This window comes from Prunus avium, chromosome 1 (genome assembly GCF_965620075.1).
Source record: "Prunus avium chromosome 1, drPruAviu1.hap1.1, whole genome shotgun sequence".
Lineage (NCBI taxonomy): Eukaryota > Viridiplantae > Streptophyta > Magnoliopsida > Rosales > Rosaceae > Prunus > Prunus avium.
The window spans coordinates 24,858,143-24,874,282 of NC_142284.1; the positions used below are offsets into that span (position 1 = coordinate 24,858,143).

Consider the following 16,140-nt stretch of genomic DNA (forward strand, 5'->3'; position numbering starts at 1 on the left):
CGGATCGATCCCAAAACTTGGGCAACAGGATAATATGGTGGGAGGAGTAATTAGGTGAGTTTTGAGTGAAATCCAATCGCTAGAAGTATGGAATACACCAACCACTCCAATTAGGAACGAAGTGCCGTTGAACTTGAATTTTCCAATTTCTCACACCAATTGATTTCGTATCGAGCCCAAAACTTGGGCAACATGGTAATATGGTGGGAGGAGTAATTTGGTGAGCTTTGAGTGAACTCCAATCACTAGAAGTATGGAATACACCAACCACTCCAACTAGGAACGAACTGCCACCGAACTTGAATTGTCCAATTTCTCGCACCTATTGATTTCGGATAGAGCCCCAAACATGGGCAACATCATAATATGGTGGGAGGAGTCATTTGGTGAGTTTTGAGTGAAATCCAATCCCTAGAAGTATGGAATACACCAACCACTCCAATTAGGAACGAACTGCCGTTGAACTTGAATTGTCCAATTTCTCACACCTATTGATTTCGGATTGAGCCCAAAAGTTGGGCAACATGATAATCTGGTGCTAGGAGTCAGTTGGTGAGTTTTGAGTGAAATCCAATCGCTAGATGTATGGAATACACCAACCACTCCAATTAGGAACGAACTGCTGTTGAACTTGAATTGTCCAATTTCTCACACCTATTGATTTCGGATCGAGCCCAAATCTTGGGCAACATGATAATATCGTGGGAGGAGTAATTTGGTGAGTTTTGATTGAAATCCAATCGCTAGAAGTATGGAATACACCAACCACTCCAATTAGGAACGAACTGCCGTTGAACTTGAATTGTCCAATTTCTCACACCTATTGATTTCGGATCGAGCCCAAAACTATGGCAACACGATAATCTGGTGTTAGGAGTCGTTTGGTGAGTTTTGAGTGAAATCCAAACGCTAGAGGTATGGAATACACCAACCACGCCAATTAGGAAAGAACTTCTGTTGAACTTGAATTGTCCAATTTCTCACACCTATTGATTTCGGATCGAGCCCAAAACTTGGGCAACAAGATAATATTGTGGGAGGAGTCATTTGGTGAGTTTTGAGGGAAATCCAATCGCTGGATGTATGGAATAAACCAACCACCCCAAGTAGGAAAGAACTGCCGTTGAACTTGAATTGTCCAATTTCTCACACTTATAGATTTCGGATCGAGCCCAAAACTTGGGCAACATCATAATATGGTGGGAGGAGTCATTCGGTGAGTTTTGAGTGAAATCCAATCGCTAGAAGTATGGAATACACCAACCACTCCAGTTAGGAACGAACTGCCGTTGAACTTGAATTGTCCAATTTCTCACACCTATTGATTTCGGATCGAGCCCAAAAGTTGGTCAACATGATAATCTGGTGCTAGGAGTCAGTTGGTGAGTTTTGAGTGAAATCCAATCGCTAGATGTATGGAATACACCAACCACTCCAATTAGGAACGAACTGCTGTTGAACTTGAATTGTCCAATTTCTCACACCTATTGATTTCGGATCGAGCCCAAATCTTGGGCAACATGATAATATCGTGGGAGGAGTAATTTGGTGAGTTTTGAGTGAAATCCAATCGCTAGAAGTATGGAATACACCAACCACTCCAATTAGGAACGAACTGCCGTTGAACCTGAATTGTCCAATTTCTCACACCTATTGATTTCGGATCGAGCCCAAAACTAGGGCAACATGATAATCTGGTGTTAGGAGTCATTTGGTGAGTTTTGAGTGAAATCCAAACGCTAGAGGTATGGAATACACCAACCACGCCAATTAGGAAAGAACTTCTGTTGAACTTGAATTGTCCAATTTCTCACACCTATTGATTTCGGATCGAGCCCAAAACTTGGGCAACAAGATAATATGGTGGGAGGAGTCATTTGGTGAGTTTTGAGGGAAATCCAATCGCTGGATGTATGGAATAAACCAACCACCCCAAGTAGGAAAGAACTGCCGTTGAACTTGAATTGTCCAATTTCTCACACTTATAGATTTCGGATCGAGCCCAAAACTTGGGCAACATCATAATATGGTGGGAGGAGTCATTTGGCGAGTTTTGAGTGAAATCCAATCGCTAGAAGTATGGAATACACCAACCACTCCAATTAGGAACGAAGTGCCGTTGAACTTGAATTGTCCAATTTCTCACACCAATTGATTTCGTATCGAGCCCAAAACTTGGGCAACATGGTAATATGGTGGGAGGAGTAATTTGGTGAGCTTTGAGTGAAATCCAATCACTAGAAGTATGGAATACACCAACCACTCCAACTAGGAACGAACTGCCATCGAACTTGAATTGTCCAATTTCTCGCACCTATTGATTTCGGATAGAGCCCCAAGCATGGGCAACATCATAATATGGTGGGAGGAGTCATTTGGTGAGTTTTGAGTGAAATCCAATCGCTAGAAGTATGGAATACACCAACCACTCCAATTGGGAACGAACTGCCGTTGAACTTGAATTGTCCAATTTCTAACACCTATTGATTTCGGATCGAGCCCAAAACTTTGGCAATATGATAATATGGTGGGAGGAGTCATTTGGTGAGTTTTGAGGGAAATCCAATCGCTAGAAGTATGGAATACACCAACCACTCCAATTAGGAACGAATTGCCGTTGAACTTGAATTGTCCAATTTATCACACCTATTGATTTCGGATCGATCCCAAAACTTGGGCAACATCATAATATGGCGGGAGGAGTCATTTCGTGAGTTTCGATTGAAATCCAATCGCTAGAAGTATGGAATACACCAACCACTCCAATTAGGAACGAAGTGCCGTTGAACTTGAATTGTCCAATTTCTCACACCAATTGATTTCGTATCGAGCCCAAAACTTGGGCAACATGGTAATATGGTGGGAGGAGTAATTTGGTGAGCTTTGAGTGAAATCCAATCACTAGAAGTAGGGAATACACCAACCACTCCAACTAGGAACGAACTGCCATCGAACTTGAATTGTCCAATTTCTCGCACCTATTGATTTCGGATAGAGCCCCAAACATGGGCAACATCATAATATGGTGGGAGGAGTCATTTGGTGAGTTTTGAGTGAAATCCAATCGCTAGAAGTATGGAATACACCAACCACTCCAATTGGGAACGAACTGCCGTTGAACTTGAATTGTCCAATTTCTAACACCTATTGATTTCGGATCGAGCCCAAAACTTCGGCAATATGATAATATGGTGGGAGGAGTCATTTGGTGAGTTTTGAGGGAAATCCAATCGCTAGAAGTATGGAATACACCAACCACTCCAATTAGGAACGAATTGCCGTTGAACTTGAATTGTCCAATTTATCACACCTATTGATTTCGGATCAAGCCCCAAACTTGGGCAACATCATAATATGGCGGGAGGAGTCTTTTCGTGAGTTTCGATTGAAATCCAATCGCTAGAAGTATGGAATACACCAACCACTCCAATTAGGAACGAACTGCCGTTGTACTTGAATTGTCTAATTTCTCACACCTATTGATTTCGGATCGAGCCCCAAACTTGGGCAACAAGATAATCTGGTGTTAGGAGTCAGTTGGTGAGTTTTGAGTGAAATCCAATCGCTAGATGTATGGAATACACCAACCACTCCAATTAGGAACGAATGGTCGTTGAACTTGAATTGTCCAATTTATCACACCTATTGATTTCGGATCGAGCCCCAAACTTGGGCATCATCATAATATGGTGAGAGGAGTCATTTGGTGAGTTTTGAGTGAAATCCAATCGCTAGAAGTATGGAATACACCAACCACTCCAGTTAGGAACGAACTGCCGTTGAACTTGAATTGTCCAATTTCTCACACCTATTGATTTCGGATCGAGCCCAAAACTTGGGCAACATCATAATATGGTGGGAGGACTCATTTGGTGAGTTTTGAGTGAAATCCAGTCGCTAGAAGTATGGAATACACAAACCATTCCAATTAGGAACGAATTGCCGTTGAACTTGAATTGTCCAATTTCTCACACCTATTGATTTCGGATCGATCCCAAAACTTGGGCAACAGGATAATATGGTGGGAGGAGTAATTAGGTGAGTTTTGAGTGAAATCCAATCGCTAGAAGTATGGAATACACCAACCACTCCAATTAGGAACGAAGTGCCGTTGAACTTGAATTGTCCAATTTCTCACACCAATTGATTTCGTATCGAGCCCAAAACTTGGGCAACATGGTAATATGGTGGGAGGAGTAATTTGGTGAGCTTTGAGTGAAATCCAATCACTAGAGAGAGAGAGAGAGAGAGAGAGAGAGAGAGAAAATTGGGGTTTTACTTCGAGCTTGAAATTTTCATTTTCGTTATCTCCAAACAGCAATTAGGGTTTTACTTCGAGCTTGAAATTTTTACAGTAGAAAAAACAACGAGAATGAAACGAAGGAATACTGAACGTTTGCGTTTGATAGAACCCTAAATCAATCATACCCACATCTTCGATCGTGAATCAAATAAAACAAAAAATGAGAGAACGAGGCAACACAATAAGCAATGAAGAATTAGAAAGAGAGTAACTAGCTCACCTGGTTTCGTGACGCCGCCGAGTCGGAGAGAATGAGAGAGAGAGAGAAAATTGGAATTAGAAAGAGGAAGAAGAAAGAGAAAGAAGAAGAAAGAGAGAGAGAGAGAGAGAGAGAGAGAGAGAGAGAGAGAAAAAAAATAAAAGAGAGAAGCTGCGGCGGATTGAAAAGATAAAGGAGAGAGGAAGGAAAGAAAAGGTGGTTTTAGGGTTAGGTGTTGGTTGATGGGCTTTTGTTGTTGGGCTTGGCTAAGGTTAGATGTTAGTAGTTGGGTTTGGGAAGTGAGAAAAATTCTGGGCTTAGTGGTTGGGCCACCAAAAAATATATATTAAATACTGGACCGGTCCGGTCCGGTGCTATTTTGTGTAAAACAGGAACTGGAATCGGTTTGAACCGGTCCGGTCCGGTTCGGTCCGATTTTGTTGACTTTTTAGTCAACTCAGTTTTTTCCGGTTTTTTTTCATCCGATTTGGTTCGGTTTTCCGGTTTCCCGGTTTATATGCCCACCCCTACCCCAAGGGGGGGAGCTCTCAAATACTTCTCTAGAGAATTTGAGGGAGAGAAGGGAAGGGAGCTCTAGAGAAGTGTTTGAGAGCTCTCCCCCTTGGGGTGTGTTTACAAGCTTAGAGAACCTCCCTATTTATAGGCCTAAGGAAGTGAAAAATCTGAATTCAATATGGCTAATGCATACAACACTTGTTTTATAAAATCTAAAATGGTTGATGCACTTCACCAATAAATCCCACCAGCAGCCCTAGCTCATCTTCATGTCACCATGACCAAGCTTCCAACCAGCTCAATAGCTCATGCCTAGCTCACCATGACCAAGCTTCCAACCAGAAACAATAGCTCATCCTGAGGTCAGCATGACCAGCAACTTCAAGGGCTTACGAATTGGGCTTCCCTTAAGCAAATTAAGACTTTAAGCACTCAAACGTGAAGTTCAGAATGTCTTCTTTCCAGCCATATATCATTTGGGCCAATCCAAGGTCGGAGGAGGAAGGTAAGGCCAAAACAAACTGCTAACTCATTTTGCGCGCTGATAAAATCCATCCTGAGCATGGCTCTGTGTTTGCTAGGTAATAGACTCCATATTTATCCAATGGGGTTGAATTTTGGATATGTTATAGTACACACTCATTGGAACAACTTTCATGAAGAATTCTGCCTCATCTGAGCTGTGTAGGTTGCTGAAACAAAGCTTGCAATATGACCTAGGAAACTGGACTGGCAGGGGACTGTAGCCAAAATGAGTTTGTCTTTTAAGCTCTTCATCCATTCATCCAAATTAGGCCTTAACATGCTTGAATTGCATGAATTATGCTCTCTTGCTCTATTTGCCTACAAAACACACAAAGGGAGGCAAATAACATAGAAATCTAGGAAACTAAGCAAAAGAAGTAAGTAAATTTGGGCATGTATATGTATGAAATTATGAGCTTAACAACCATCCAAACTTGGGCAACATCATAATATGGTGGGAGGAGTCATTTGGTGAGTTGTGAGTGAAATCCAATCGCTAGAAGTATGGAATACACCAACCACTCCAATTAGGAACGAACTGCCGTTGAACTTGAATTGTCCAATTTCTCACACCTATTGATTTCATATCGAGCCCAAAACTTGGGCAACATCATAATATGGCGGGAGTAGTCATTTGGTGAATTTTGAGTGAAATCCAATCACTAGAAGTATGGAATACACCAACCACTCCAATTAGGAACGAACTGCCGTTGAACTTGAATTGTCCAATTTCTCACATCTATTGATTTCGGGTTGAGCCCAAAACTATGGCAACTTCATAATATGGTGGGAGGAGTCATTTGGTGAGTTTTGAGTGAAATCGAATCGCTAGAAGTATGGAATACAGCAACCACTCCAATTAGGAAGGAACTGCCTTTGAACTTGAATTGTCCAATTTCACACACCTATTGATTTCAGATCGAGCCCAAAACTTAGGCAACATGATAATATGGTGTTAGGAGTCGTTTGGTGAGTTTTGAGTGAAATCCAATCGCTAGAAGTATAGAATACAGCAACCACTCCAATTTGGAATGAACTGCCGTTGAACTTGAATTGTCCAATTTCTCACACCTATTGATTTCAGATTGAGCCCAAAACTTGGGCAACATCATAGTAGGGTGGGAGGAGTCATTTGGTGAGTTTTGAGTGAAATCGAATCGCTAGAAGTAGGGAATGCACCAACCACTCCAATTAGGAACGAACTGCCATCGAACTTGAATTGTCCAATTTCTCACACCTAATGAATTCGGATCGAGCCCAAAACATGGGCAACATCATAATATTGTGGGAGGAGTCATTTGGTGAGTTTTGAGTGAAATCCAAACGCTAGAAGTATGGAATACACCAACCACTCCAATTAGGAACGAACTGCCGTTGAACTTCAATTGTCCAGTTTCTTTCACCTATTGATTTCGGATCGAGCCCAAAACTTGGGCAACATCATAATATAGTGTTAGGAGTCATTTGGTGAGTTTTGAGTAAAATCCAATCGCCAGAAGTATGGAATACACCAACCACTCCAGTTAGGAACGAACTGCCGTTGAACTTGAATTGTCCAATTTCTCACACCTATTGATTTCGGATCGAGCCCAAAACTTGGGCAACGTGATAATATGGTGTTAGGAGTCATTTGGTGAGTTTTGAGTGAAATCCAATCGCTAGAAGTATAGAATACACTCCAATTAGGAACGAACTGCCGTTGAACTTGAATTGTCCAATTTCTCACACCTATTGATTTCGGATCGAGCCCAAAACTTGGGCAACATGATAATATGGTGGGAGGAGTCATTTGGTGAGTTTTGAGGGAAATCCAATCGCTAGAAGTATGGAATACACCAACAACTCCAATTAGGAACGAACTGCCGTTGAACTTGAATTGTCCAATTTCTTTCACCTATTGATTTCGGATCGATCCCAAAACTTGGGCAACATCATAATATGGTGGTCGGAGTCATTTGGTGAGGTTTGAGTGAAATCCAATCGCTAGAAGTATGGAATACACCAACCACTACGATTAGGTACGAACTGCCGTTGAACTTGAATTGTCCAATTTCTCACACCTATTGATTTCGGATCGAGCCCAAAACTTGGGCAACACCATAATATGTTGGGAGGAGTCATTTGGTGTGTTTTGAGTGAAATCCAATCGCTCGAAGTATGGAATACACCAACCACTCCAATTAGGAACGAACTGCCTTTGAACTTGAATTGTCCAATTTCTCACAACTATTGATTTCGGATTGAGCCCAAAACTTGGGCCACATGATAATATGGTGTTAGGAGTCGTTTGGTGAGTTTTGAGTGAAATCCAATCGCTAGAAGTATAGAATACAGCAACCACTCCAATTTGTAATGAACTGCCGTTGAACTTGAATTGTGCAATTTCCCACACCTATTGATTTCAGATCGAGCCCAAAACTTGGGCAACATCATAATATTGTGGGAGGAGTCATTTGGTGAGTTTTGAGTGAAATCGAATCGCTAGAAGTAGGGAATGAACCAACCACTCCAATTAGGAACGAACTGCCATTGAACTTGAATTGTCCAATTTCTCACACCAAATGATTTCGGATCGAGCCCAAAACGTGGGCAACATCATAATATTGTGGGAGGAGTCATTTGGTGAGTTTTGAGTGAAATCCAATCGCTAGAAGTATGGAATACACCAACCACTCCAATTAGGAACGAACTGCCGTTGAACTTGAATTGTCCAATTTCTCACACCTATTGATTTCGGATCGAGCCCAAAACTTTGGCAACGTGATAATATGGTGTTAGGAGTCATTTGGTGAGTTTTGAGTGAAATCCAATCGCTAGAAGTACAGAATACACTCCAATTAGGAACGAACTGACGTTGAACTTGAATTGTCCAATTTCTCACACCTATTGATTTCGGATCGAGCCCAAAACTTGGGCAACATGATAATATGGTGGGAGGAGTCATTTGGTGAGTTTTGATGGAAATCCAATCGTTAGAAGTATGGAATACACCAACAACTCCAATTAGGAACGAACTGCCGTTGAAATTGAATTGTGCAATTTGGAACACCTATTGATTTCGGATCGAGCCCAAAACTTGGGCAACATCATAATATGGTGGGAGGAGTCATTTGGTGAGTTTTGAGTGAAATCCAATCCCTAGAAGTATGGAAAACACCAACCACTACAATTAGGTACGAACTGCCGTTGAAATTGAATTGTCCAATTTCTCACACCTATTGATTTCGGATCGAGCCCAAAACTTGCGCAACACCATAATATGTTGGGAGGAGTCATTTGGTGTGTTTTGAGTGAAATCCAATCGCTCGAAGTATGGAATACACCAACCACTCCAATTAGGAACGAACTGCCGTTGAAGTTGAATTGTCCAATTTCTCACACCTATTGATTTCGGATCGAGCCCAAAACTGGGGCAACATGATAATATGGTGTTAGGAGTCGTTTGGTGAGTTTTGAGTGAAATCCAATCGCTAGAAGTATAGAATACAGCAACCACTCGAATTATGAACGAACTGCCGTTGAACTTGAATTGTCCAATTTCTCACACCTATTGATTTCGGATCGAGCCCCAAACATGGGCAACATCATAATATGGTCTGACGAGTCATTTGGTGAGTTTTGAGTGAAATCCAATTGCTAGAAGTAGGAAATACATGAACCACTCCAATTAGGAACGAACTGCCGTTGAACTTGAATTGTCCAATATCTCACACCTATTGATTTCAGATCGAGCCCAAAACTTGGGCAACTTGATAATCTGGTGTTAGGAGTCAGTTGGTGAGTTTTGAATGAAATCCAATCGCAAGATGTATGGAATACACCAACCACTCCAATTAGGAACGAACTGCCGTCGAACTTAAATTGTCCAATTTCTCACACCAACTGATTTCGGATCGAGCCCAAAACTTGGGTAACTTCATAATATGGTGGGAGTAGTCATTTGGTTAGTTTTGAGTGAAATCCAGTCTTTAGAAGTACAGAATACACCAACCACTCCAATTAGGAACGAACTGCCGTTGAACTTGAATAGTCCAATTTCTCACACCTATTGATTTCGGAGCAAGCCCCAAACTTGGGCAACATCATAATATGGTGGGAGGAGTCATTTGGTGAGTTTTGAGTGAAATCCAATCGCTAGAAGTATGGAATACACCATCCACCCCAATTAGGAACGAACTGCCGTTGAACTTGAATTGTCCAATGTCTCACACCAATTGATTTCGGATCGAGCCCAAAACTTGGGCAACATGGTAATATGGTGGGAGGAGTAATTTGGTGAGTTTTGAGTGAAATCCAATCACTAGAAGTATGGAATACACCAACCACTCCAATTAGGAACGAACTGCCGTTGAACTTGAATTGTCCAATTTCTCACACCTATCGATTTCGGATCGAGCCCAAAAGTTGGGCAACATGATAATCTGGTGTTAGTAGTCAGTTGGTGAGTTTTGAGTGAAATCCAATCGCTAGATGTATGGAATACACCAACCACTCCAATTAGGAACGAACTGCCGTTGAACTTGAATTGTCCAATTTCTCACACCTATTGATTTCGGATTGAGCCCAAAACTTGGGCAACACGACAATATGGTGGGAGGAGTCATTTGGTGAGTTTTGAGTGAAATCCAATCGCTAGATGTATGGAATACACCAACCACTCCAATTAGGAACGAACCGCTTTTGAACTTGAATTGTCCAATTTCTCACACCAATTGAATTCGGATCGAGCCCAAAACTTGGGCAACACGGTAATATGGTGGGAGGAGTAATTTGGTGAGGTTTGAGTGAAATCCAATTACTAGAAGTATGGAATACACCAACCACTCCAATTCGGAGGGCTTCTTGAGTTTAATGCAAGAAGAGCATCTAGCTTTTGTTCCAGTTTTGAAATCTGCACACTAGAAGCATCATTAGAACCACTAATAACACGTTTACCTCTTGTATCCGTATGTTGGGTCTCCATTGCTATCTCCTCAAAGAGTTCGTATGTTTCTTCTGGTGTTTTGGTTTTAAAAGAACCACCTGCAAAATTGGTGACTATATTATGACTAGAAGGGGTTAGTCCTTTATAAAACATACGCATTTGAAGCTTCAATGGAATCCCATGATGAGGACATTGGTTGAGCAGCCCATTGAATCTCTCCCATGCTTCACAAAACGATTCATCATCTTGCTGTGCAAATAACAAGATCTTATCCCTAAGCATGTCGGTCTTTTGCGTGGAGAAGTATTTCTCCAAGAACTTCTTTTGAATGGCAGCCCATGTAGTGAGTGAACCAGGCTTTAAAGAATTCAACCAATATTTCGCCTTATCCTTCAAAGTGTATGGAAACACTCTCATTCGAAGTTGATCTTCTGTCACACCTGTCAAGGGAAAAGAACTCACAACATTAAAAATATCCTTTATATGAGTTAATGGATCTTCATTAGGTAAACCATAAAAGGAAGGCAGCATATTAAGATGAGAAGATTTAAGCTCATAATTTCGAGCTACAGTGGGCAGCAAAATGCTTGAAGGAGATGCTGGAATTGTTGGGATATCAAGTTCTCCCATGAACTCATTGGCAGCCATCTCTTCTTCTTCTTCTTGGTCTGAACTTGCTTCCGAATTTGAAGGTGAAGAACCAGGAAGTTCAGTGTGGAGAGCAATACTTGTAAATGTGGCAAGAGCTTGCTCTTTTGCAGTTGACAACTCTCTTTCTAGACGATTATGAACTTCAGAGATCACCCGGTTGGGTTGCAACGATGGTCCTGCGTTCAAAGATCTGGAGCGTTGGAACGAAGACCTCACTTGTTCAAGGAACGGTCTTTTAGACATAAACTACCTGAAACAGAAAATTAGATTAATTAGAAACACTAAAAAAATAGGGTAACCTTGGGCACATAACCAGGGAAGAACTTTCGTTCAGTCCCCGGCAACGGCGCCAAAATTTGTTGTTAATTATTATGTTAACTCGCAATTGTACGGGGCAATTAGTAATATAGCAAGACAAGTACGAGGTCGTACCCACGAAGACTGAGAAGTTCAAATTAGTTATGTACGTAGATTACCGAATTCAAGAAGTTAGGAAGTTAAGTCTAAAACAGAAATTAAAGTGAGAGTGATTATGATTGTGAAAGGAAGTGAGCAAACTGAAATTGCAAATGAAAGCAAATAAACAAGTGTAACAAAGAGTGGTTTTAAGAGTTGGAAAACAAATTTGGAGACTAGGGCATTCGAATCACCATAACAATTCAATTCTGGGTTATATGGAGTCAAGTAACAAGTCTAATTCAGATTCAAAGATTGATTCTAGCTAAAGTATGATTAGGCCATGGTGTTTGGTCCTAACCTTGTGTTCCTAATTCCCTAATTTGATCATTTGTTGTCTAACCTAAAATTAAGCATTAGGAACCCATTAAGCATAGAAGAACAATTTAAACAACCAAGCATGTATCTAATCCCTGTTGTCGAATGTCCATACATACTCTTCCTATTCATAGTTCAATTCGAATTAAAGCATGGTGTCTACTCTTAATTCAAACCAAGATAGTTAACAAACAAGTTCTAATGGTGATCAATCATTCAAACAAGCATGTTAACTTATAAGCATAATGAATAAGAACATGAATCATGAATCAAACTTGAAACTCCAAACTTATAAACCCAGAATATTCATGTTAGGTTACATCGAAGCCCTAGTTATGGATTTAGCTACTCATAATGGAAAAGAAACTAAAATAGAAATGGGAAAACATAATGAATGCCATAAGAGTAGAAAAACCCTTTTCTGAAGTTCTTGTAGTGTCCAATGCTTCTCCAAGAGCTTCTCCACGTCTAGAAGGATGTACGAAGGATATGGAGGTGATTTGAGATGAGCTTGAGTGAGTGGTGATGGCTGAGAAAGAGGAAATTCGTAGGGAAATGGAAGGGAGGTTTTCTGGAGCTGTTTTGGTGATTTTGGGGCAGTTTAGAGTATTGGGTTGATTGCTTGAGTGTTTGGGGTTGTGGGAATGTATGAGGATGATTTCTGGATGATGGAAGTGTGGAGGATGGCTGAAGTCAATTTTGTAGCTTGAAGACTCCTCTATTTATAGGGCTAAGAGGGAGGAACATCATGATGAAATCCAACACCACAATTCCTCATTTAATACAACCCATAACTCCCACTTCATCTTGTCTATGTTAGTGTGGTTGGAATCAATCCCATCCCATACTTCTTTTGCAGACCTCAAGCTTTCTTCACATGGGATCAAAGGTGATCAATTGTGGCTGCCTTTTGCTGCCAACCCATGTGGTCTTCTTTTGGTTGTTGAACAAATACGAGTCTTCTGAACCAGACTTGGTGTAGGAAGGCCAGAGGTTTCAAAACTTATCCAATGGGGCTCAAATTTGGATATGTTATAGTAGACACCCATTGGAACAACTTCTATGAAGAAAGTATTCCCATCGGAGCAGTAGAAGTATGCGTTTCGGGCCTTACAATTTGGCTGCCGAACAGAGACTGGAATTGACTTCATTTCATTTATGCTTTACATGCATGCACATGCTTTCTCAATAATAACTCCAGCATGTACCAACTTGATCCTTTAGACTTTCATAGCTGGAATGCCTCCCCACTTCACTCATTATGTTGGATCCAAAGTCAGTTGCAGCATGGGTGAGGCACATGGAGGCACATGACAAAGCTGGCAGCTGCAAATCCTCCTGAGCAGGGTTGAGTGTTGGGCGGGCTGAGCACTCCACAAATGTCCAATTGGGCTGAAATTTGGATATGTTGTACTAGACACCCATTGGAACAAGTTTCATGAAGATCTTCACCTCATCCAAGCCCCATAGCATGCTGATCCAAGGCCAAGAAGCTGACCTACGAAATTGGGCTGGAAAGGAGTTGTAGCCAAAATGTGTTTGTCTTTAAGCCCTTCTTCCATTCACCCAAATCAAGCCTTAACATGCATGGATTGCATCATTTCCTATCCAAAGTCATCATTGTTACCTAAATGTCAATTAACTGAAAGATAAACACAAAAAGGATTAAAAGCACAAGTTTATCTCAAACACATAACCAAATCATAAGCTAGAATGGTACAAAATGATATACAATTATGAACCGATCAAATACCCCCAAACCTAGATTTTGCTAGTCCTCGAGCAAAACAACACAAAACAAAGTTAAAAACAAAAAGTTAACTAAACCACTTTCGTAGGTAACTCGATTGCATTGAGCGTATGCAACAAGCCTTTAAACCTCTAGGCATCCCTAGTAGGAGGAGTTGTGTCTCCTGAGGGTTTAACAGAAACGATACCCACAAACGCATTACTAACTCTACAAAACAAAGTGGTTAGTAAAACTTGAAATCAACTAATGAGAACGAAAGAAAACTTTAGTCATACCTCCAACACCGTAGAGTTGCCAAGATAGGTGATCAATCAGTGTGTAATGTGGAAGCTATAGCTCAAAGGCACACGGTTTCAAAGCAAGCACACTCAAACCTTGAATAAAGAACATGCTTCGACTCTAATTCTCACAGATAACACTCAATCACTCAGAACCAATGGTTTTATTCTCTTAAACAAGCTTAAGTGAGTATATGAAATAGAAGCACAATATTTGGTTAGATCTCATGAAGGGAATCAAATACTAAGAATAGAGATACACACATACCTACCATCACCCATGAATACATCCTCAAAGATCAGCTAGGTCTTTCACAAGGTTTGTAATGAAAGGTAAGGTTAGGGGAAATGGAAGAATTGGAAGGAAAAACAGGTAACTTAAGAACATACCAAGGTTGCATTCTTCATTGATCTGCAAGGTAGCATTGACTTATAATGGCATGGCTGCAAACTTCATGGTACCACCTGGCATAGACTTTATTTATTTATTTATTTATTTATTTTTTTTTTTTTACACTTAGATCAAATCGAAACACTTTCATCTTCGTTGATTTGATCTGCATCTTCATTAACTTCATTGCACAGAATCACACCATCTTTCATTTAGGCACATGGCAGCAACTTCCTTGCTTCAAACTTTATCTTGGCACACCTTGGTATATTTCTAAGCTATAGGGTATGGCTACAATAGGTGAAGTATCTCAGATTGAGATACAAAGGTAGGGAAATTATGAGGGTGATAGAAGAAAAGGCTTTAAGTGTTTGGCTTCAAGAGGGTTGATGGAACACACATATAGGTAGGGTGAAAAGAAAGCACATCGAATGGTTATGCACACATAGCCTAACATCACTTCAATGAGTTCATTCATGAATGAGAGCAAGCACATGATATCTGCAAAAGAGAATCATCCTTAGTATTCAATCAAAATGGAATAATGAGATCATTTAGAGTGAAATGAAGAAAATAAATTGGGATGAGAAATAGAAACACTTTAAACCCTCTCAAGAAAACAATTGGGCTCAAAATAGCTCACTAGGGTAGTCTCCACTATTCTCCTTCGAGAATTTGAGCATGGTACTTTAGCCACCAGAATTCTAGGAGCCAAAGCTTTGTGAAGTGCAAAATTCTGATATGAAAACCTCAATGGCAGCTCCATAGCATCGATTGTATGACATTAAAAAAAAAAATAATAAAAAAATAAAAAAATTAGTGACAAATGAACGAAAATTGAAAACACAAATGAATGAAATTTGAAAACCTTCCCCCCAGACCTGAATTGAACATTGTCCTCAATGTTAAAGCAAAGTAAAGATGATTGAGAACAAGTAAATGATAAAGGGAAAAGTTAAGAAAAAGTTTAGAAGAAAAAAAAAAAAAAAAAAAAAAAAAAAAAAAAAAAAAACACAAATATACAAGCAACTCACGGATGACCAGTTAAGGGCCTCAGAAAACACAGCCAGGGGATCCGGGAAGGTTGGAGGGGTCACAATGGTCCCGCTTAAAACCCAAACTTCTTAGACACCGAAGGTGTCGCCTAAAGAACTCCTAGACACTGTATTGACGGAGGTGCTCACTGGGGTTACCCAAAGTTAGCTCATATGAAAAAAAATTATTTAAAGAAACAGAAACTTAAAATGACTAAAATAAAAACAAAACAAGTAAAGAGAAAGGATAGAAATGCTCCCCCTTGATGCGATTAGGTCGATTGCTACCAAGCACCTTCTTCTTGAACACATGGGTTGCCTCCCAAGAAGCGCCTTAGTTACTGTCTTGGCAAGACATTATGTGATCAGCTAAGTTGATGGTACAAAGGGAAGTTGATCCACCACATGGCTTGTTTGAATGCCAGCTGAGATTCCCTCATAGAATGGCTTTAAACGTTGTCCATTTACTTTGAAAGTTGAGCCGTCTTTAGGGTTTTGAATCTCTACAGCTCCATAGGGAGAAACATTGACCACGGTGAATGGGCCTTGCCATCTAGACTTCAATTTTCCTGGAAAGAGACGCAATCGTGAGTTAAACAAAAGAACTGACATACCTTTGGAGAACTCTTTCCGTTGAATGTTTCTGTCATGGTAACTCTTGGTTCGTTCTTTGTAAAGCTTTGCATTCTCATAAGACTCATGTCTAATTTCTTCCAATTCATTGAGCTGAAACTTTCTTGCATGGCCTGCCTTGTCTAGATCAAAATTTAACTTCTTGATGGCCCAAAAAGCATT

The 16,140-nt window shown here is 40.5% G+C and overlaps 1 non-coding gene across 1 annotated transcript; it reads left to right on the forward strand.

The window, feature by feature from the left end:
* Positions 1 to 10,642: 10,642 nt before the first annotated feature.
* Positions 10,643 to 10,749, forward strand: LOC148297642 (small nucleolar RNA R71). Its single transcript, XR_015833193.1, has one exon. It is a non-coding gene; the product is annotated as a small nucleolar RNA R71 (small nucleolar RNA).
* The last annotated feature ends 5,391 nt before the right edge of the window (positions 10,750 to 16,140 follow it).